We start from the raw sequence: 25,225 nt of genomic DNA on the forward strand, positions 1-25,225 counted from the left end.
TCTTCCATTCTATAAGAACCTGTTATTATTCATTCATTCATTTAACATATATTTATTGACAACCTCCATTTTAGGTGCTGGAGATGAGGAACAACATAGACTGAGTCCCTATCCCTGTGAAGCTTACCTTCAACATGGAATCACAATCTTTCCCATAAAACTTACGTTTGCCCAGTGGCTACAACATTCCATGGAATAGGCAAAATAAGTCTTCTTACTCTGGTTTTATAGGACAGAAAATCAAAGTTCAGAGAAATTAAGAGGCTTGTGGATAAAGCAACAGACCTGTAATTTCAAAGTAGTGCTCTTTTCTCTCCATCACATGCATACAAGTTATTGAGGTACCTGGGCTGTGAACAGCATGGGGTCAGCTCTGGGATATGAAAGCCAGCATGTATAGATCTAGTCCTGACTCCTGCCCTGAGATCCAGTCTTGTAATAATGCCAAAAGAGAACATTTAAATTTCTTCCTCTTTCCTTCCCATCTTCCTCTTCTCAGTGAACAGTACCACAATTCACCCACTTGATAAACCAGCATTCTCCAGTTAGTCTTGATTTCTCTCTCTACCATACACATCTCCCAGATCTTGTCAATTCAACTTCCAAAACACATTCTGAATGTGCCCAGTTCTCTTCATCTCTACCATGACCTTCATTGTTTAATTACCCCTTTCTCCTTTCTGGGCTTCTGCAACAGCCCCAGAGAGATGTCCTCTTCCTGTCCTTGCCTTCCAAAGAACAGACTGAGTGAACTTTGAAAAAACATAAGTCATGACACTTCCCTTGTTTAATATCCTCTAAGGAACTCAATTCCTCTTAGAACTAAATCCTGCCGCTTTCCATTGGCCTACAAGGCACTGCGTGATCTGGTTTATTCCTTCTTCTCACTCATCTCCAATCCATCCTCAGCCTGGGCCTCCAGCTACACCCTCAACACAAGCCCCACTGGTGTTCTTTCTGGTCTAAGAAAACTCCAAGCCCATTTCCATTCTCTTTGTTCTCACATGGGCAGGCCCTTCTAATCTCAATCTAATCAGTTGATTCTCAGATTAAATGTCACTTCCTCAGAAATGCCTTCTTTGACCAGCCTCTGTAAAGTAGCTCCTGACATTCTATCACATCCCTCTGTTTTAATGTTCTATATTATGCTAATCTCTATGTGACATTGCTTCTTGTTTATTTGCTTGTCTACCTATTGTCTGTATTCCCCAATAGAAGGTAAGCCCCAGTAGAACAAGAATCTTGTCCATCATCTTTATTTCTGTATATTCTCAATGTGCTCAATAAATTTTTTATTTTTGAAGAAGATTAGCTCTGAGCTAACATCTGCCTCCAATCCTCCTCTTTTTGCTGAGGAAGACTGGCCCTGAGCTAGCATCCATGCCTGTCTTCCTCTACTTTATATGTGGGACACCTGCCACAGCATGGCTTGACAAGCGGTGTGTAGGTTGGCACCCGGGATCCAAACCTGTGAATCCTGGGCCACTGAAGTGAAACGGTGAACTCAACCCCTGTGCCACCAGGCTGGCCCTCAATAAGTATTTTTTGATTGAAGGAAGTGAAGAAGTCAGGGCTCTTGCTCTCCAACTTCAGATAAATATTACCAGCTCATTCACTGCTCAAAGCAGTTGGTTGTAGAATGCAACCAGGTAAGCCCGTGGGTATCAATCTCTGGGCCTCATGAAAAAGCATGGCTGGGAGATCTGAGTGATAATTCTCCAACTAAGTGAAGCTAGGAACCCAGTGATTACTCTCTTGGCAAACCTTGTCTTTCTGAGGCTCTTAGGGAATAAATATTCAATGAGGACTCACTTCAGGCTCAGTGTATTCAAGTTTGCTATCTTACATCCTTGCAACAATAACCTTGTGACACGAAACATAACCACTTTACGGTACAGGTGATAAAATGATGCTTAGACAGGTGAGTTAACTTGTCCAAGGTCACATGTTTAAGGAAAGCCAGAGCTGCAATTCATACCCAGGGCTCTTGACTCCTGAGTCCTCATCTTCCTGCTCCACTGCCCTGAAAGCCAAACACACACTTGAGAGGAAGGCCTTTTCAAGATTAAAGAAAGAAATCTTCAGGTGACTTGGAAATCATGACAGATCTGAGTGTTGATGTTCAGTCGCTTGGTAAGTAGAGGAACGAGCTGAGACAACCCTCTGTTCATGTGTTGTTTTCTTTTAAAAAGAGCAATTTTGCTATGAGGTTTGGAAGGGCCTTCCTCAGAGAGAGCCCAATTACAGGGGCGCCACATTCAAAATGCAAGAATGCCTGATTTGTGTTTTTTTAAACATTAAAAAGAGCTCTGAAGCATATTAAATTTTTATGAGGTGTGTTGCTGACTAAAAATTTTTTTGAGCAAATAATCATACAAAAAGAGTAAACCACATACTTAAAATTAAAACCTCCAAATAAGAAAAATATTTATTAAATAAACTTACACCAAGCCACAGTGACCTTTCCAATGGGCTTTCTCCCTGCAATATTGAGCCATTTCAACTCTTGGAATAATTTTAATCAACAAATTGATGGGCCATTATTAGAGAATGGTACTATGTCAGGTGTGGCCTGTCGTAGAGTGAGAGAATCTTGGGCTAAGAGTGAGAAGATCTGGTAAGTCTGGTCCTGTCATTAGTTGTGTGACCTAAGGAAGCCAGAAAACCTCTTTGGGATACAGTTTCCCCATCTTTAAAATAGAGAGAGGGATATATCCCCTCATTGACTCTTATGGTGATTAAGAAAATCAAATGGCAAATGGATGTGAAAATACTTTGAGGTGTAATGAAGTGTAAAATACTTATTTATGATATTATCAGTACTAATTATTCCAACAAAACCAACAAGAAGACTTACTTGCAATGCCCAAGAGATGGAGACTTTTATCTTAGAACTCTTTTCTCTTGTCTTTTCCACGCAGCCCATTCCCAAGAGCTTTTAAGTCTTTTACCCTAGAATACATCATATTTGTTATTTTTATGGCCTCTGCTACAACTCTTGTCTATTCCGTTGGGCCTAGCTATCCACAAGACTTCTAAAAATTCTGCTTGCCCTCAGTTTCTTTATCCTCCAGGTCATCCTGTTATCTTCATATCATTGAGCAAAGCAAAAATATTCCATGACACCCAACTAACCATCAAAAACAACCCTCCTACCATATGGACTTCCAATTTGGTCTCCTCAGCTCTCCATCATTCATTCTAACTTGGCTTCTACATGGACTTCTTTATCCTCTGAATGCTCATTCTAATTTCCCAACTTCTAATCTTTGCATTTGTTGCTCCTCTTCCTAGGAATGCTCTCCCTTCTCCTGAATGTCCAGCTCAGGCTGCAAGACTCAGCCTGCAGGTGCATTTCCAGTGTAGGTCTTTCCTCCTTTCAATTTTCTCATGACTCTTCTCACCTCTGATCTGACCCATTTTCCCCGTTGGAGTTCATTTCTCTAGTCTATTGAGAGGCTAGGTAATCAGACTCTTTCTCAATGTTTCCCCAAATTTATTATTTATGGCAGTGTCTTTCATGTGAGTCCTTGACACAGCTCACAGTAAGAAATATATTTTACATTGAGAGCCAACACATAAATATGTGTGTGTGCATGCATATAAAATAAAAAATTTGAGAAACAATAATTACCCTTGTATATGTAACACACTCTGGTGTTTTATTCTATTCTAATCTCTCATTTTAAAAATCTAGTTGCAATGTATTACATTGATTTCACAATCCACTGATGGATTGCAACCTGCAGATTGGAAAATACTGTTTTATAGTATTAATTTTATGTACAGAATCCTTTGGGGCCTGGCTCTTCGTATTCCAAACTAAACTTTTGGAACTGAAACAAAACTTTTCCCTCTCAAGCTTTGATCCTGTACTTACAAGCCTTGGCTTTCAAGACCATTTTCTATGCTACAAGTTAATAAAGATTTATTTACAAACTCCATTCACTATTGCTTACCTCCTGTGGTAATGGATGCCACTGATTCAGGAAAGAAAAGTCTCCAACATTTTGTCAGAATTGCATCTTTTCACATACTCATCATTTGTGCTGGAATTTGAGAAGGCCCAACAAATAATATATTTCTTCCCTGACCAAATTATAAACTGTCAAGATGTAGAGGCAAGAGTCAGGAAAGATATCCAACCATCATCTTCATTCCTGGTAAAATTGTTGAAAACATGGCTTGGGTGCATCAGCCAAGTGAGCTTGCTAATGCGTCCACTGTGAATGAAACTCCCCAGGTATGGGCAGCACAGGAAACCCTCAGCTTCACCTGCCCCCTAAACTAGGTTCTTGCTCCAGTAAAACCTGATATTTTTAATTGTCTGAACTATACAACCCTAGAGTTCCCCTACTTCTGGGCTTCCTTTGCCTGAGATAATAAAAATATTCCTGATTTAAGCAAGCAGAATTAGGGTTTTCTGTTACTTACAACCTGAAGCATCATAACAGGACATATTTACTAGGTCTGAGAAACCGTTGTGGGGAAACTTTAGATGTTACTTGATGTTATCTTGAGTGGAAAATAAAGGGACATTTTTCTTGATTAACCCAATATAACTTATGTCTGCCTCTATGAGTTCTGAATAATTTACTCACTGCCTTATTTTTAAAAGTATTTAATAATTGGCTGCATGGCAAAGAGAAGGGAATCTCCCTTGATCTTTGGACAAGAATTCCCCTAAAACCACTACTAACAAAATGATTCTCATACAAGAAACTCTCTCTTGACTCTTACCACCTATGGTTAGAACCTTGTAACTTCCCTTCTTCTTCACAGACAAATCTCAAAAAAGTTTTCTTCTTTTGCTTCCTTCATCTCTGTATCTCTTTTATTCTTCAACTCATTTATCAAGGAAGTGTCACCAATATTTTCCCGATTTTGAAATCCAATGGGCTCTTTCAAAGTCTCATTATTTAACCACCCCCTGTCATTGGGTACAATCAATAATCCTTTGTTTTTTCATCTCTAATTTCTGCAGCACTATGCCAATCTGGTTTTCCATTTTACTTCTTGGGCCGCTCCTTCTCGTATTCTTTATGGTTTCTTTCCTGCTTGATGTTAAATGTTGATCCCTTAGTGTTCTGCCCTTTGCCCCATTTTCTCGTTCCATTTGACCCATTCTCCCTTGGTAATCACCTCTATTCCTGAAATTCTGTAGGCTGATGGCTATTAAGTCTACATCTCTGGCCAAGATCTCAATACATATTCAGTGAATAAATAGAATGAATAAACTAAGCTCTCTTCGAAGTCAAGAATCAAACACCAGGGTACCCAGATTTTCACTTTGATGTCTCATAGCAACTCAAATGCAATGTGTCTCAATAGTTACTCTTCCTTTCAAGATCCTGCTCTTCTGTCTATGCTCCTTGTCTTAGTCGGTGATTTGCATAAGACTAGGAATTATCCTGAACTATTCCCCTCACCTCTCATTTAATCATTTACCACCGTCTGTCAAATTCTGGCTCTTAAATATCAGCCAGATTTTCTCCTCCTGACCATATTTATTGCCACTGTCCTAGTTCAGAGCCTTATCTTTTGCCTAGACTATACCAATGGCCTCTCAAGTGAACTGCCAGCCTCTAATACTGTCCCTTTCCCTTTGATTCTCCCATGATCAAACTGTTAATTTGCACATTGTATTATGTCAATATAGTATAAATTCTATAAAGAGCATGTAAGTATTCTTACTATAAATCCAACAAATTTCTCTTTAGATCTATTCATAGGAGTTTAAATAATTTTGTTACTGTAAAAGAGATCTTCTCACATTATATCTGAAAATTTATTATTTTAGATATATACAAAAAACTGTTTTAAAATACATATTTGTAACCAGTCACATTATTAAACTATTTTGTTAGTTCAAAAGTTTTTCAAGGCTGGCCTGGTGGAGTAGTGGTTAAGTCTGTGCACTCTGCTTAGGCAGCCCAGGGTTTGCAGGTTCGGATCCCCGGCGCGGACCTAGCACCACTTGTCAAGCCATGTTGTGGTGACATCCCACAGAAAATAGAGGAAGACTGGCACAGATGTTAGCTCAGCGACAATCTTACTCACACACAAAAAAAGTTTTTCATTCTTTTTTGTTTGTTTTCTAGGTATACAATGATGTACTCTCTAAATAAATAAAGCTTTTTCTTTATAAGACATTTATAAGGCATATAAGACATTTATAAGTCTTATTTCTTTACTTTATTTTCTTATATTATCCAGAAGTTATACAAGAATGGTAAGTAAAGTAGGGGCTAACTGTTGTTCTTCTCTTATCCTTGACTTTCATAGGAATTCACCTGATATACCAGTTAGGTATGATTCTGTCAATTAATTTTAGGATCAATATCCTTTTTCATGTCAAAAAAATAGTCTTCTATTTACTTCTTCTAAGATTTAAAATAAACAATAATGGACTTTAAATTTTATTGTACATTGTTTAAGAATTTGTTAAAGTGAATACATGGTTTTATTTTATTCATTTATTGATGTGATGAATTATATTAATAATATCCTGTTAGAAATAATGTGTGGATCTGGAGTAATATTATGGCAATTGGTCAGAGGAACAAGGAATACATGAATCCCATCTCAAGTTCTTATCACCCACACTAATGAAGTTACTAAAGGAGAAATATGCACAAGAAATAATTGCAAGGAATATCACATTCCAATATAAAGAATCCTGGAAGGCAAGTCTGGCCACCAATTTTTCCGAAGCTAGTTAGGCTTTAGACTAAAGTAGGCAAAGGCAACTATTATTCCTATTTCACTATACCCAAAACCAACCCGAGTCTCGGATCTTTACTTTCTGGTCCCATGAAAAGAAGATATAAAATAGAGAGGATGGCTGACCTTGGTTGGAGAAAGACTTATGTTAGTTTGTGACATCTGTTGTATGTATAGAAAGAAAAAAGAAGTCAAGTCTGTTTGAAAGATTTCCAAACATTAACACACTCTTACTTTCTGGAATAAACTCATTAACAAATCCTGTTGGTTCTTCCAAAATATATCCAGAATCTGATATATTCTCACCACCTCCACTGCTATACCATGGTCCTGACAACCATGAACTCATGCCTGGATTATAAGACTACCCTGTGAAGTGCTCCATTGCTTTCGCCTTTGCTCCTCCAGTCTATTCTCCACTCAGTTCCAGAGTGGTTCTTTTAAATTAAAATATAAGACAGATTATGTCACTTCTCTGTTCAAAATTGAAGATGGCCCCCCAACTCACTTGGAGCAAAGACTAAAGTCTTGTGGTTCTAACAGTTTACAAACCCCTACCTGAGCTGTCCCCCCAGCCCCCACTACCTCTCTGATTTCTCCTGCTATTCTCTCCTGGATCACCACAGCCACATTAGGCTTCTTACTGTAACTTGGACACTCCAGGAACACTTTTTCCACATGTTGTTCTTTTCTCAGCCATGGGGAGTTTCTTCACATGCATGTGCTGATCAGTACTCTGCTAAATACTTGAGGTGGATCCTTTGCAGATCTCCAGAACATTCTCTCTGAATTGCTCTGTCCTTTCTGGTACTCTTTCCTCAAAACTCTAGCTGCCTCAGTCTCTTCAGACTTGCAGCTCCATCTTCTCAAGTCAGGGAGTATGCTGAACTCCACCTGTGTTCCTCCTCCCTACGCTCCAGCCTGCACACTCCCTCCAGAGAGTAATCTCACTTTGTTTCTTGTCTCTTGTCTGTCATTCATCACTTGATATCTAATAACTTGAAAACCATTGTTTTATGTATGTTTGTCCAGATTTTCTAGTTATTTTAGGTGGAAGGGGAAATCCAATTTCTGTTACTCCATCTTGGCTGGAAGCAGAACCTCTTAGCACTTCTTAATTCCCTTTCCTGCTTTAGTTTTCATCCACAGCACTTACTAACATCTGACACATTCTATATGTTACCTATTTATTTACTTATTGTTTTTCTTTCTCCCCGTTAGAATGTAACTCTACAGGGGATCTTTATTTGTTCACTGACGTATCTTTTGACCTAGAGAAGGGGTTGGCACATTGTAGGTACTCAATAGTTATTTGTTAAATGAATGAATGCAGAGAGTGCCAGCATCAGGAAGAATTTTCCAGAACCATCAGACTGTGGTTCTACTTTTACAAGAAATCCTAAATGTCAGCAGAGTCTGTGTTTGTGGGTTGGATACTCTGTTAGTTGCAAGAGGCTATCACCTCCTCAGTCAACACCCCTTTCTGTGGAACACTTTCTCATTCCTCTTGCCATCTCCCTTAAAGGACTTTGCTTACCCAACACTCCTTAGCTGGATCACAACTCTGAGAAGCATGGATGGAGGGTTTTAAATTTCTTTTTAAAATAATCATTTTACAACCAAGTATATATGTGTTTCTTCTCTACACCCAACCCTAAGCAGCTGCTACTTAATCCTCATCTCTTTCTTTGTATAAAACATGAACGTTAAAGGCCTTTTTAGCTCATAAGGGTGGAAGTTCAGGTGGGAATGAATCCAAGGGAAACTTTGGACTCACTCAGCAGGGGTGGGCCAGCTAAATAACAGCACCTTTTCCCACAGACTTCCCCTTGTCACAGCTCTGTGCAAGGATTTCCCATCTGTCAGCTGGTCCATTCAGCAGTTACTCACTTGAGGAACCTAAGTTAAGTGTGCGCATGTGTGAGCATGTGTGAGCATGTGTTTGTGTTCATTGCAATGTGTAGAGGTTTCTGGGAGAATTTTTCTCTATTTCAGTTTTTATCTGGGTTTCATTTTGGTCTCAAGACTTTTGTACTGAGAGATTCTCTTTCCTCTCATGCCTTATTGGATTCTTGTCATCCTTTAGGTCTCAGCTCAAATATTTCTTTTGAGAGAACTTTTCTTCCCAAACTGTTTAATGAAAGTTTCTCCTTTTACTATAATTTCTGTAATCTCCTCATTGCAGTTACAACCTTCTGTAATTATCCAATTTATTTATTAATTTACTTGATTATTGTTAATTTCCTCCTCTGATATGACATCCACAGGGAGAGGAACTTTGCCTGTCTTGTTTGCTTTTTTCCGCCTGTGTCTTGAATAGGGCCTGACACATAGTAGGTGTTTAGAAAATATGTATTGAATGAATGAATTCACTGCAGAACAAGGTCACAAGAATACTAATGGAGAGTGCAGAATTTGTATGGAATTGCACCCTTGTGTATGGCTGGGGTAAGAACTGAAAAGACAGAGTGCAGCTTCAGGGCCAAATCAAGAGGGCCTTGAATGCCCTGCCATGGCAATGGCTGGATTTTATCCTCAAGGTGATGTGAATCTATAGAAAGGCTTAAGCAAGGGAAGACAAGTCAGATTTATATTTTAAAATGATCAATCTATCTGTAGGGTGCTGAATGGATTAGAAGAGAATAAGACATGCTACGAAGGGACCAATTTGGATACTGTCGTAGTAATCTGTGAGAGATGATAAAACCCCTAAGTAATGCCAATGACAGTGGAAGTGAAGGAATATTTGAAAGACATGAGGTAGGAAAAAAATAGTTTTATCAAAAGTGGGAAATAAAGAAATTAGAATGGAAAGGAGGAGAAACAGAGCAGCCAGAAACTTAAGTGGGTCAAACAGAGCAAAGAAACATTGATATAAAATGAGTCTGGGTTGGACCTCAGTGAAAATGATGGAATAAGAAGCTTTGAAGATCCTTTCCCCTATAAAGGCAGTGAGAACACTGGCAAAAATTGTCAGAACCAACTCTCAAAGCTGTGAAAATTAACCAGAGGCTTGAAGTAATTTGGGGAGCATTTATTCAAGAAAAACAGCTGGATCTTGGATGAAAAGTTGGTATGAACAGTAGAGTTTTAATTTTCCCTATTCATACCTCCTTATTTCTAGCTCCATGATAACCTTGAAAAGCAACAACCTGTAATCACAGTAAAACTAGCAGCCTGCTGTCCACTAGAGAGAACAGAACAGGGTTGGAACTCCTGAAGCCCTATTTCCAGAGAATTATCATTATTTGATCTGTCTGGTGGTTTCCTGGAAGACCCTGTTCTCAAGGCTGTCCTTATTTAACTAATTCAGAGCTTAACTTAGTATGAAAATCTTTTCCTTATGGGCACTTGTTGAAAACAAAGAGGGACAATTGCTTAATATCACAGCTTCCTGAGATAGTGGATAACAATTGGGACAAATAACAGGGTGACAAAAAGCTTAAAAGGAAAAGCTCAGGAATGACATCTCCAAATGGGGCTTTGAAGAGCTTTGACATATTCCAGAGAATCTAGAAGCCCATGTTCATGCTTTAGTTTGTGTGAATACTTGGGAAAGACCTGAGGAGGCTCTAAGTAGTCATCTGTGGCTAACTTTGAGGCTCTTCTCAGGGGGAAATGAAGGCTAAGGCAGAGTCATAAACTGACTAGCTGAGTGTTGAAGTCATAGCCAGAATGTACACAGAACCCTTTGGCAAAGACTGAGAGACTTATTGGTTCTAGGAATTTAAGAAAATCTCTGTCTAATTATTAGCTGACCTGTAAGCTAACAAAGCAGAGACTTCAGTGTTGACACATGTCAAAGAATATAGACCTTACAGGATTAGTTCAGTAAACTCACTAAACAAACAATATCAAAAACAACGAACTCTAGTTGGAGGATGGGGGAAGTATCTGATTTCTAAAATTGCCACATTATTTAAAATGCTCAGTTTTGACAAAAAATTATGAGATATGCAAAGAAACAAGAAAGAATGATCCTTGCTCAGGAAAAAAAGCAGTCACTAGAAACTGGGGAAGCCTAGATATTAGACTTACTAGACAAAGACTTTACATCAGCTATTTTAATATGTTCAAAGAGCTAAAGGAAAACATGTCTAAAGAACTGAAAGAAAACATGAGAATTATGTCTCATCAAATTGATAATATCGGTAAGGAGATAAAAATTGTAAAAAGGAACCAAATAGAAATTCTTGAGTTGAAAGTAACTGAAATGAAGAATTCACTATAGGGTATCAAGATCAGATTTAACCAGGTAAAGAGGAAAAGTAAGTAAACTTGAAAATGTGTAATTGAAATTTTCCAGTCTGAGGAACAGAAAGAAAAAAGAATGAAGAAAAATGATCAGAGCCTGAGAAATCTGTAGGACATCATCAAGCACACCAACATACATATGATACAAGTCTCAAAAGAGGAGGTAGAAGAGAGGGTAGGAAGGGTATTTGAAGAAATAATGGCTGAAAGCTTTCCAAATATGATGAAAAACTTTAATGTACACATCTAAGAAGCTTAACGAACTCAAAATAGGCTAAACTTGAAGAGATACACACTTTTATATGTTATAACCACAGACAAAGAGAGAATCTTGAAAGCAGCAAGGGAGATGGGACCCATCATGTACAAGGGAATCTCAATAATATTAATAGCTGATTTCTCATCTGAAACCATAGAGTCCAGAAGATTGTGAGGTAGCATATTTAAGGTAGTGAAAGAAAATAATATCAACCAACAATTCTTTATCTCACACAACTGTCCTTCAAAAATGAAGGTAAAATTAAGATATTCCAAGATAAACAAAAACTGAGAAAATTCTTCACTTGCAGGTCTACCTTATAAAAATACTAAAGGAATCCTTCATGCTGACACAAAGGACACCTGAGAGTAACTCAAATATGCATAAGAAATACAGAACATCAGTAAAGGTAACTACACAGGTAAATATAAGCATGGTATAAATGTACCTTTTGTTTGTAACTATTTTTTCTCCTGCATGATTTAAAAGACAATTACATGAAGCAATAATTATAAATCTGTGTTGATGATCATATAATATATGAAAATACAATTTATATGACAATAACAATACAAAGGAAGGTTGAGAGAATGATGTTATATGGGAAAAAAATTTTGTACACTATTAAAATTAAGTTGGTATTAATCTGAACTAGATTTTTATAAATTAAAATCTATATTACAATTCCTAGGGCAACCACTGAGAAAATGGCTGAAAAAATACTGAAAGAAACAAGAGGATTAAAATATCAGACTGAAAAATACCTATTTAACACAAAAGAATCTAATGATTTAAGGAGGGAGAAAGAAAAAAGACATAAGATATACAGAGAACAAATAGCAAAATAGCACACATAAATCCTACCTTATCAGTAATTACATTAAATATAAATGTATTAAACACTCCAATTAAAAGACAGAGATGGACAGAATAGATTTAAAAAATCATCTAACTATATGCTGTCTATAAACACATACTTAAATTCAAAGACATAAATAAGTTGAAAGTAAAAGAATTGAAAAAGTTATACCCTGGAAATAGTAGCCAAAAGAGAGCTGAATGACTCTACTAATATTAGACAAAATAGACTTTAAGTAAAAAAACTGTCACAAATAAGGGTGTTATAGGTAGATAAAAGGGTCAATTTACCAAGAAGATATAACAATTATAAACATATAATTAAAGTAAATCTAACAATAGAGCCCCAAAACACATGAAGTGAAAACTGAGAGAATTGATGGGAGCTAGGGGCTACGTGACAATAATAATTGGAGACTTCAATACCTCACTTTAATAATGAATAGAACAGCTAAGGAGAAGATCAACAAGGAAGTAGAAGACTTGAACAACAGTATAATCAACTCGATCTAACAGGCATCTACAGAACATTCCACCCCAAAACAGCAGAATAAAGTAAGTGTGAAGTATGGAATCAGGTAGGAAAGGTACAAAGAACTAGAATTGGGGGTAATTAGGGAGTGAAAACAACAAAGCCAGGGTGCACTTAAACTTAAGGGCATATGAAAAAGGCAAAGTGGGTTCACATGTTTGTGTCCCAGACCTTAAAGACACGCAGTTGTGTTTTCTGACATAATCTTTTTCATCAGGATCTAACCCCTAGTCAGTCATGGTCTCTCCTTCCTCCTAACAGGTAAACCCTCAGGTTTAATACATTCTACTATCACCTCCAGCCTTCCCAAGAGATGAGCTTGCAAAAGTGTTGAAATTTGGGGCGACTAAAGACAAATGGTTTAGAGATAAGCAGAGATGAAAGGATGCGTGAGGTTACAGGTCAATTCTGAAGAGGATGGTACTTGAACTGGCAGTTGGGGAAGAGCGTCTTCTAAGAAACCTGGCTTGTATTTAAAGCATTGGTTCTCTCATCATTGCAACACAGAGGTATAGGACTGTCCATTACTACAAGTGCCTGAGCATTTTGGTGCAATGATTAAATGCTCTGCTTTGGCTGTAGCACCAGATGGATGTAATTCTGCCACTTAGCATGTGTGTAATATTGCACAGCTTAATCTCTTTAAGCCTTAGCATCTTTATTTGTAAGATAGTAATGATAACAGTATCTATCTCATAGTGTTGTTGTGAGAATTAAAAGAAATAACAGTTAAGCCTTTAGCTCAGTGCCTTGTGAGTCCAGCACTTGGTAGATTAAATGTTTTTTCAAAGGGACCAAGTCTCATTAGGCTGGGGTTTAGAGTGCTGTCCAGGGGAAAATCATTCTTTTAATTTAGGTAAATTATTTTCTGGAAAGTTAATGCACCAGATCAAGCTATATTAAAAAAGAAATCCCAACAGCTCCCCATGGACTCACTCCTCCCTGCTGGCGTAGCCCATGGAGCAGAGGCATGAAATGGTTAAGCAGGAAAAATACTGACCTGCTCCACTGAGGGTGAGTGTTTATTAATACTACACAGGAAATATCAAGTCACCCTGCTTCCAGCCAATGGAGCAAATCCATTTATTTGCTGGGCAGCTCCCCCTACTCCTGCTTCATCTAACCTTTTTGTAAAAAGTTGTCAAATATAAAACTAACCTTTTATTGCTATAGCAAAGAAGCTTAGAGAAAAGCACAAACTGAAGCTGAAAATATGACCTCAACTCAGGAAAGGAAGTGGCAATCACAAGGGAGGACAAGCGTGTGGGGCCCTTAGAGGGTTAATATACCCTGGAAGAAGATGAAGAATCCAGAGCGGACCAGAGCAGGGAGTCTTTCCTTGCTGTTTGCGGCTCAGGACTTTCATCCACATCTCAGCAAGGAGGAACGAGAAGCTGATTATTTTTGTATGAATACAACCTTAGATTATCACTCGACAAAAATGTAGTTAGTTTTTGTTTTAGAGCATGAGGTCAGTGCTTTTGAATTAACTTTGTTGTCACAAAGTTCTGAGGTAAAGACCCCCTACAGGTATTATTCTGTAGAGATACCTGAGCTGCATGAACAGAATTATCTATTGCAGCCAAGATTCTGGTGCCCAGAGTGAGTAAAACTGGGTGGGTAGTAGCTTTCGGAGTGCTTCTTCAGCCAGTTTACTTCTGCTTAATGACAGCAGAGGGTTCATTCCCCCATAGACCACCCCCTCTCCCGCTTCCTCCACTGTCAAGTGAGAAACTCACATGGATGATTTTGTAAGGTATCCCTGGTTCTAAGAGCCTCTGATTCTGCCATAACACTGACATAGCTCCCAATCCCCACCCATACTGAAGCTGAGTAGCAAGAACTGAAACTTAAAGTGTGTTCCTCGGTCCTGGGGGAAGGGAAATCTAGCAATTTCCTAGTGACCTCATGCAGCCCAGCCATGGAGAGAAAGAGTAAGGAATACAAGGTGATAGGAGTAAGATTTACGTTGATATATTAGGTGACAGTTGCTGGCCATGGCCCACCCTTTCAGCAGGGTTAGAAGCTGCTAGAAGGTATTTTACCAGCTACGACATATATATGTGAGAAGGAGCCTCCTATTGGGAACTTTTCCAAAGTCTAATAAAGCTGTGCTTTGCTCCCTCTGACCTTGGCCCAGCAATAGGTAAGTCTCACAACTTCTACCACCTTATAAACACTGAGATGGGCTATAAGAAAGGACTATAGAGGCTCTATTTAGAGGCTTAGGTCAGCAAGTAGGCAGAAAAATGTCAAAACCACTAATCTAATTTATTGATGGCTTTAATGGGAGTGTATAGGAAAAGAGTTCTGCCTTGCACTGCAAATATTGCTCCAGCCCCTTCATCTGGAGAACCCCGAAGTTAAGAAATGGCCCGATGAGTACCCAGTGTTACTGTCAGATGCAGGTAGAGGAGGGTAAGGGAAGACAAGGAGGCGAGCTTAGAGGAGGGGCCCCTCTGCCTTTCTTTCTTTCTCTTTCTTTTTTCCCTTTCTTTCCTTTTCTTTTTCTTCCTTCCTTCCTTCCTTCCTTCCTTCCTTCTTTTCTTTCTTTCTCAGACATAATTTGAGTGCTTACTATATGTCGTGGCACTATGTTAGGAATTAGAAATAGAGATATTAAGAACGCAAGTCTCATCATTGATTTAAAGTAATTGTATCAAAGACTTAAGTACTGAATGATGAACACGCCTAGTTCCTATCCATAAGGAACTTTCAGTTTAACAAACAATGCAGAATGTCATAGATAAATGGGTGAAGTGTCATAGGAATAGAGGAACTCATAATTCACTTTCTTAAGGCAATTTTGGTGAATAGTTAACCAATGTGGTGACAATTGAACTGGGTGAGGGTGACTTGGAGATTTCCAGCAGGAGGTGTGGGAAAAAGGCTTTCTGGGTGTGTGGAATGGTATGAAAATGTAAAAGAGGGTAGTAGTAGTGGAGAACAGTGTGGCATTTAGTCTCATTGGACCATAGGGCTAGGAAAAGGGACATGGGGATTGTTGGAAGATGAGGCTGGTAAGGTGAGTTGGTACAGATTATGGAGGGTCTTGCCAATGCAGGTCTTCAGAATTGTTTCTAGCTGTATGAAGCCATGAGGTAGACTTAAGCAGAGCGAATGGGGCAAGGGTCCTGATTAGATTTACATTTTATAAAGATCATTTTAAGGGCAGTGGTAGATGGAAGCTAAAAGATGAGTTAGAAAGCTGTTCAATAGGGTGTGATGAGAGGGGTTGTGAGTGAGAACCAAGACAATAGTAAGGGACAGCACTCCATGCCCAGACAGGAAACAGATGTAGACGTGATTAAATGTAGTAAAGCTTGGAAAAGCCATGTAGAATTAAAATGAAGGCAAGAGGCACAGGCATAATATTGAGGTACTTTCCAAGCCACCCCTGGTGGGTAGATGCCATCTCATTGGAAGAAGGAAAGTGACAACTGCTGATAAGTCTTAGACAAATGTCAGTATGGTAGATGCCCTGGAGGTTCTGGAAAATTTTAAATTCCATTGAATAGCAACCAGAATAATAACAAGGATCTTTTTGCTGGCCTGAATGGAGTTGCAGTGGTAACAACAACAGACAGCACAAAATAAAGTTGATGTTTTCTCCTTGGTCTTAGGGGCTGATGGTAACTTCAAAGAGGATGGAGAAAAGGTCTGTATGTCTGAGCTGACCTCCTCAGCCAGCTGTGCTTGTCAGCCTCAGGCGTCAGTTTCCCCGTGGGTGTGAGTGGTCACCAACGCAATGCTCTAGTCCGGGCTACACTACTGAAGTAGTTGCGTGGCTGTGGGTATGTTACCTCCCCTCTCCAGGATTACTTTATAGCAAGAGAGGGCTGTAATAGGTGATCTTGGAGACTTTCTCTGGAGTTCCTACTGTTTGTCACTCTGGGTCTAGCTTGGCATGCATTGAGAGTCCCAATAAAGGTTTGTTGAATAAATGAATGAATGAACAAAGCAGGGTGCCTTGGAGGGAACACACGAAAAGTGTAAAGTGCTCATTTAGGGTCTGATTTCAAGAAGAAATTCTTCTCTTGGGGTGATGGAGAGGGAGGAAGTGGGAAAGGTGTTCAGCCTTGAATCATGGAAAATGACCACACTGAAATCAGATCTTTTCTGCCGGGTGTGGATTTGTTCCCAGGTGTCAGCCTGCAGAGTTGGGTCATCGACCAGCTGCGATGCTGCACAGGTTGTATTTTTTCTCTGAAACATTTGGTAGAACATTTCAGGCTGGGTTGGAGGGAGGAGGGGAGGATTATCTGAACCAGATGTTTGGGGGCCATCTCTCTGACACAAGTGAGTAATTAGCTTTAAGTGATTATCCATGTGACCAGTCTGGGAGCATTCACCTCTCTGGGCTGGGGAAGCAAGGCTTGGCTGGCTACACCCTGACTAGAGAAGAAGTGAGAGGTATGGAGGGCTGTGTACAGGTGTGTACCTGTTCTGAAAGATTCTTTCCAGAAAAATCTTCATCAGTCGAGTATAAATGGCTGCATGGGGTGCTGGGGCAGATGGGTCTGGGATGGCTCTGAAGAGTCCTAGAGCCAGAGTGGCAAAGCAATTACAAAACGCTTCTGTAATTGCTCTTCAGTAATTGTAAGAACAGCACAGATTTAGAGGAATGTCACTCTCAACGTGGAACATGTGATGGGCCTGGGGGTGTCCTGCAGGAACCAACTGCTGAGGGTCATCCTAGATACTGGACATGCCAGCTGAGGGGGTCTGGCTAGGTGGCAGTTGAAGAGCAGCTGCCCTGCCATTCTCCCAGCCCTACATAGCCTCCATAGCCTTGGTTCTATGTCAACCTTGTTATGCTTAAGATGCCAGGCAGAGAGTGACGGGAAACCCTATTTTGACTGACATGAACCTCATGGTGGGAATAGGGGCTCAGAACAGAACTTATATTGAATTCTAGAAAAAAAAGCCACATTTCTTGCATACGTGTGTCCATGACACTCATGAGATTTGTACCTGCAAGAAAAATGAGTATGATGAAGTGACAGAATTGCTGCCACTGGAAGTCCCAGTGGGTTACAGCAGGGAAACAAAAGAGGGAGGGACAGTGCCCCTTGGGGAGGCTGGAAAGGCTTAGACAAGGCAAGATCTAGATCAAAGATCACAAGTTCAACTTTTAACAATAGGCTAATAAAATCTGCCTTTTTCACATTTAATTTAAAACACAAAAGGCTACAGAGAGGATGATTTTAAACGTGCAATGGCCTTTTTGGCTTCCATGGGAGGAAACTCTCAAGGCATTATTCCATTCATTTCCGTTCCCTGTGTCCTCTCTGGCCTATCCTCCAGCAGGTTCCTGTTTTCCTTGAACTCCAGGGGAGGAAGTATGAGATATTTCGTTTGAGACCCACAGCTCATCAAGGGGGGGTGTTGCTCTCCATGAGCTGTCCTCATTGGGCCTCTGTGGGTTTGGTAGTCATCCCTCCATCTGGACCTGAAAGAAATGCAGGCTGCTGGATGGCGGATGGAGAGGGGAGGTGTTGGACAATCCTTCTACTCTAAGGAGGAAGAACTACTGTTTGCCACCTTTGTTCCACCACCAAGACCAAATGCATTCTGAGCCTTCTCTGTATGTAGGACACTGTGCCTAATTCTTAACATGGGTTAGCTTTTGCAATCCTTACAACAATCTCACGCTGCAGACACAATTACTACTCAAATCTAACAGGTGAGGAAACTGAGGCACAGGAAATTTAATGGTACATTTATGATGCGGGGTCGGTGAGCCAAGGAGTCGAAAGAAAGATTTCTTAGACTCTTAAGATCTGGCAGTAGTGCTCTTTTATTTAGAGAATAGTATAGAATAGCATGGGGACAGGACCCATGGGCAGTCAGAGCTTCTACTGCCGCTGCTTCTGCTGCCCCCGCTGGCATGGGGACAGGACCCATGGGCAGGCAGAGCTGGTGCGTGGGGACAGGACCCACGGGCAGTCAGAGCTCCTGCTGCTGCCCCGAGTTGAGGGTTAGGGCTAAATTTAAGGCATAGGTATATGATTCATCTCTTTACAAGACAAAGGAAAGAACATGAAAAAACGTTAAAATGGTATCAGTGCAGGTGGGGTCTGGTCATTGGGTGATCCCATGACTTTTAGACAAGAATCAAATCGGATTAAGTAAAGGTTAGAAAGGTTAGACGCCACCACCCTAAACCAGTTACATGAGATTGCCAGACAGCAACCAATTTAAGTTCTTGCCTTCCCCATTAAGAGTTTCTAGGGACAAGGTCATCTCTCCTCTTCTTCCTGGTACAGAGAGGGAGGCACGTTTTACAGGTAGAGATTTACCTTACAAATGTAAATGTGTCCCAACAAGGGCAAGTTCCATTCCCCAGAGCCTCCTTCCCTGTCCCAGTTTATTGAAAGCAATGAGCCCCAAACAATCCCGATGCCAAAGAGACATATCTTGGGGTGGCCAATTTCAGGTCCCTACAAGGTCATCCCCCCTTCCTTCACAAATGCAAATATCTCTCAAAGAGCAAGCAAATTCCAGTCCTCGGAGCTTGCTTCTCATCTGCAGTTTTTTAAAATTAACCAGCCTAAAATCCTCATCATAAACCGTTTTAAAATTAAGCAGCCTAAAAAATCCTCATCAATTTATATATAGCACTTATTCTGTAACAGGCCTTGTCTTAAGCACTTTAGGTGGGTTAATACATTTACTTCTCACAATAGCCCTAGGAAGTTGTTAAGAAAAATTATCCAGTGCTTGGGAAAAGAAGCAAAAGGAGGATTTCACATTCTCTTGCACACTCAACATTGTCCAATAAGCTCACTGTGGTAGGCAGAACAGTGGCTCCCCAAAGATATCCAGACCCTAATCCCTGGATCCTGTGAATTTGTTTTGTTATGTGGTAAAAGGGACTTTGCAGACGTGGTTAGGGTTATAGAATTTAAGATAGGGAGATTATACTGGGTTGTCTAGGTGGGCACAATCTAATCACTGGAGCCCTTTGTAAAAGCAGAGAACTTTCTCCAGCTACTGTCGGTCTGAGAGATGCAGCAGAAGGGGCGTCAGAGATGTTCAAGGAGGGAGAGAGATTCAACCTGCATTGTTATAGAGGGCCATGTGGAAAGCAAGAGAAGGAATGCAAGAAGCTTCTAGGAGCAAGACTGATGCGGGGTCGGTGAGCCGAGGAGTCGAAAGAAAGATTTCTTAGACTCTCAAGGTCTGGCAGTGGTGCTCTATTATTTAGAGAATAGTACGGAATAGCATGGGGACAGGACCCATGGTCAGTAAAGAGCTGCTGCATGGGGACAGGACCCATGGGCAGTGAAGAGCTGCAGGCATGGGGACAGGACCCATGGGCAGTCAGAGCTCCTGCTGCTGCCCTGAGTTGAGGGTTAGGGCTAATTTTATAAGGCATGGGTACGTGACTTATTTTTACTGGAAAAAGAAAAGATGGTGTAAAAAGTCATTAAATGATTTCAGTGCAGATGGGGTCTGGTTATTGTGTGGTCATATAACTTTTAGATACGAATCTGGCCATATAGATCGGCATGTAGGTGAGGATGCCCTGGGCTTCTCTCCCTGGGGCAGCCTTAATCCACATCAAGACCAGCCCCCTGCTGTCAGCCAAAAAGGAAACAGGGACCTCAGTCCTACACTCCACCTAATGGAGCTTGGAAGTGAAGTCTTCCCACAGCTTCCCAATAAGAGCCCAGCTGGCGGACACCTTGACTTTGGCTTTGGGAAATGGGGAGCAGAGAAACCAATCGAGCTAAGCCAGACTTGTGACTTACAGAGCTGTGAGATAATAAATTTGTGCTGTTTTAAGCCGCTAACTTTGTAGTAATTTGTTTTGGCACCCGCTGGAAGCTAATACTCCCACACAAGAGTTCTCTAGGGCAGTGCTATCCACTAGCGCATTCGGCTATGATGGAAATGCTCTGTTCTACCCTCTCCCATACAGCAGCCGCCAGCTAGATCTGCCTATTGAGCACTTAAAATGTGACTACTGAGAAAGGGAATTTGTAATTTTATTTATTTTTAATAAACTTGAATTTAAATTTAAATAGCCACATGAGGCTAGTGGCTACCATATTTGATGGTGCAGCTCTAGGCGGGGTACCTTTGTTACACTTCTACCTGTTATTTAATAGGGCCCAGACTCTTCAAGTTACCTGTCAACGTGTAGGTTTTGTCTGGTAGACACGCAAGTGTTTTCTGTCTGGTGGAAATGATAACTCCAAAGGTTATGAATTCATTGCCTGTAGAACATTAACTAGTTTTATATCTAATCTAGCAATCTTATTCTGATATTCTTTCTCTAGTGCCTATAAAATGTCAGTTCTTCAAATGTTCTTTGAATCATTTTTACCAACCTGTTGGTCCCCTATTTAATGAGTTAAAGGAAGCTTTGATGACTATGCCTTTTACATTTGTTATGTTTTTTAACTTCCTAAATAGTATGCTATTATTAGATACTGTTGTCCCCATTTTACAGATGGTGAAACTGAGGCACAGAGATGTAGATAATTTGTCCTAGGTCACATAGCTAATGAGAGTTACGGCCAAAATGACTCCAGAGGCCATACTCTTAACTCCTGCAAAAAAAATTTCTGTTTGTTCGAACATTGATTCAAAAATACAACATCAGAAGCTCTTGAAACTTGCTTGAGGGAACCTTGAAGACAGTGAATATATATAAGGTAGAGAGATGCCCGGCTGTGTGGGGTTGTGGGAAACACACAGGGTCTAGCATACATGCATCTGAAAGTCATGCCAAGGAGGGGCTGAGGCTACTTCCTGATGGCTGTTTTTCTTGATTTCTAGGGTTAACTTATTTTTGCTTGATTTTTGTTGAGGAACTTGTAGAGAGAAGATATCAGAACTGTTAGCAAGTGACTTAGCTTGTTTCTCATTTCAGATATGTCTGGTAAGGTGTCCATTGGCAGTCATACCCAATAACAGTTGGAAAATGGACTCCTTCCCCAACCATGATAATGTCATAGTAAATGGAGAAGGTTTCATTTCTCTGGGAGTTGGCAGACCTATGCAAGGGCCACTTGATCTGTTGCTCTAGGCCTTTGTCAGGAGCCTCCACCAGCAGTGAAGGGGAGATGCTCCCCTGCTCATGCTTAGCCTAGCATTGGGTTTTCCCAAAGCTTCTTTGCTGCTTTCAAGCCAAGATTGCTTGGTGACATTTGAGATGTCTGTCCCTTTCTCTTGGAGTTCCTAATCTGTTATTCTCTTTAAGGAGGATCACTATGAAACTGACTTCACCTTAAAAAGAAAATGGATTTGTGAAGGATATAGACTTATACCCATTTTTATATAGGTTTAAAAGATTAAAAATCTTTTATCATAAGCTAATGACATCAATTATTATAGCTGCTACTTTTGAACTTATACACATGTGACAAGCATGGGATTGCCATTTTATATACATTGTCTTAGTTACTCCACCCAAACACCCTAAGAAGTAACTCTTATTTTCCCCATTCTACAGATGATGGAACAGACCTGTAGAGGCTGACATGATGACAGAGGCAGGATGCACTCCTTGGTCTGTGTGATCCAAAGCCTGCGCTATTCTGAGTATTAGAAAACATACAATAAAACAGTGTCTTTCATTTTTATGTTCCTAATACCTAACACAATGTCTGATTTTGTTGGTGCCTCAGAAGTATTTGATACATAAGTGAATGCTTAGTGATTGAAATGTATACAACTCATGCTTTCCTTCATTATTCCACAAATATTTATTGGGCACTGGCTGTTTGCTGTGTGCTGACTATGTGCTGTGGTGTAAAGAACTAAGGGTATAAAGTGGAAAAAAAATACCTTCATAAGAATGGAAAATGGTACAGCCATTTTGGAAGACAATTTTGTGGTTTCTTTCAAAACTAAACATACTCTTACCATATAATCCAGCAATTGTGCTCCTTGGTATTTACCCAAAGATGTTGAAAACTTATGTCCACACAAAAACCTGAACCCCAATGTTTATAGCTGCTTTATTTAAAATTGCTAAAATTTGGAAGCAACCAAGATGTCCTTCAGTAGGTGTGAATGGATAGATAAACTGTGGTACATCCAGATAATGGAATATTACTCAGCAAAAAAAGAAGTGAGCTAGCAAACCATGAAATGACATGGAGGAACCTTAAATGCACATTACTAAGGGAAAGAAGCCAATCCGAAAAGGCCACATACTGTGTGATTCCAATTATACGACATTCTGGAAAAGACAATACTAAAAAAGGCAATTTAAAAAAATCAGTGGTTACTGAGGTTGGGGGAGGGAGAAATGAATAGATGGAGCACAGGGGATTTTTAGGGCAGTGAAACTACTCTGCATGCTAGTATAATACTGGATACATGTCATTATTCATTGTCCAAACCCATAGAATGTACGACACTTAGCCTGAACCCAAGGGTAAACTATAGACTTTGGCTGATTATGATGTGTCAGTGTACGTTCATCAGTTGTAGCAAATATACCAGTCTGCTCGGGGATGTTGATGATGGGGGAGGCTATGTGTTTGTAGGAACAGAGGGTATATGGGAAATCTCTGTTTCTTCCTCTCAATTTTGTTTTGAATCTAAAACTGCTCTAAAAAAGTAACGTATTTAAAAAAAAGACACTTTCATTGCCTCTAAGGAGTTCATGGTCTGAGGGAACGGCCAAGGATTTTTCATATTAAAACCTTATCAGTTCTACTTATCAATGATCAGAGAACTTGTCAATGATACTAATTCTAACATCATTGTTTCATGGGAGGGTGCAAAAGACAATTTTCAGTGGACTGGTACAGTGAAGTGATCTTTCTCCACTCAGTTTTATTTAATAGTTTACAATCTCTTGATTACATTTATGGTCTGAGATTTTGGGGGGACAGTTTTTTTCTTTTTTAGCTATTAAGTGACCACATCTAATGCACTTTGAAGAGGGTTTTAGTCACACAGGAAAGATTTCAGAACAACCTAGAGAGCTGTGATATTTTGTCCTGGAGTCCAAGAACTACATCACAGAATCTGGGTAATTCTAGATATTTGCAGATTCTTTATCACAAGAGCATTCTGAAACACGCCCAAAGACTTAGTGGGCAAGATGCTGGTTTTAGTATCAGAGAGACTTGCAATTGAATCTTGGCTCTGCCATTTATTACACAGTGACTTTTAAGAAGTTATTTAACTTTTCTGAGTGTCAACATTCTCCTCTGTAATATAGGGATAACAAAGCATTCCTTTTAGAGTTACTGTAAAGAGAAAATGCCAATATATGGAAATGAGCATGACACTGTGCTTAGCATGTTGCAAGCACAACCATGATGGTGGTTCTAAGTACCACCATCAATGGTAATGGTAATGATCATTATTTTTGTTATCTCTTCACTCTTCATCCCTAATCTTGGTTAGAATTAATACAGTGCTTCCCAGACTTTAACATGCCCACGAACTGCTTGGCGATCTCATTAAAATGCAGTCTTTGATTCAGTAGGTCTAGTATTGTTACTGAAACTGAAGTGAGTTCCCTTCTGGCGAGTTAAATCAGACTCTACACCAGAAGTAGTTGTCTCACAAAGTAAAGTATATTTGTGGCAAATAGGGGACCATGAGGAATCATTTCCAGAGTCATGGCGTCCCCGAACAAAGGTTAGCAGGGACATTTATTTTGGATGGGAAATGGATATTCAAAAGGAGAGGTGGGTATTCTCTTGTGCAGGCTCAGTTGGAAAACACACTTCCACATACATTGCGGATTATGGTAATAAGGTCTAAGCTCCTCCTGGAGAGATCTTAGCATTAAAAATAAGTCAAAAGTTATAGGTGTTGCTCTCGTGCTGAGGCTTGGTCTGGCTCAGGGTGGTTGGTGATTGCATCTCCTTAACATAACAAAAGGAAAAAGAACAATTTGCAAAAACAGTTAAAATATCCAAATCCACCAGTGACTTCCTCGGGGTATTAGTTGGTGACAGTACATGGGTCAAAGATCTTCATTTCTAACCAGCTCCCAGGGGATGCCAGAAGCTTTAAGACTCTAATGAATCTTTAAGAATTAAAGTGACACAGCATCGCCTTACATATTGTGCAAGTTCCACCATTGTCTGTTCCCTTCCTGGGGAAGTCAAAAATATGATACTTAGGATGGGAACCCTAATTAAAATATCAGGATTTCATTGTTTTCATAGACCAAGCTAAAAACAACGTTAGAAATTTAAGGGCCAATTTTCTGTTGGTTTTCCCAGGCTGAATCTTTGACATTTTGTTGTTAGAAACCTTTCTCCATTGCGTGGTATATCAAAGCTTTTGTTTCTACTCATAACCCCTGTTTGCCATCTCCTCACCACCTCTTACCATCTTGAGAAGATGTCAATGGCTTCTGACAGACACATATCAGACCAACTCAGTTAGGACTGGGAGGCCTGGTGACATGTCCAACACCTGGATCATACCCATTATCAAACTAAGTATATCATTTTATTTTTGGTAAAAATGCTTTTCCAAAGAAAATGAAAATTCCAATTGGAAATTGTGGCTGGCAAGGGAGAAGATCTATTTTGGGTAATGTCTCTCATAATTGGGGTAATTTTGACAAACTCAGCCATTGTAGAATCCCCACACATCCTCCCCACCAA

This window comes from Equus asinus, chromosome 3 (assembly GCF_041296235.1).
Source record: "Equus asinus isolate D_3611 breed Donkey chromosome 3, EquAss-T2T_v2, whole genome shotgun sequence".
Lineage (NCBI taxonomy): Eukaryota > Metazoa > Chordata > Mammalia > Perissodactyla > Equidae > Equus > Equus asinus.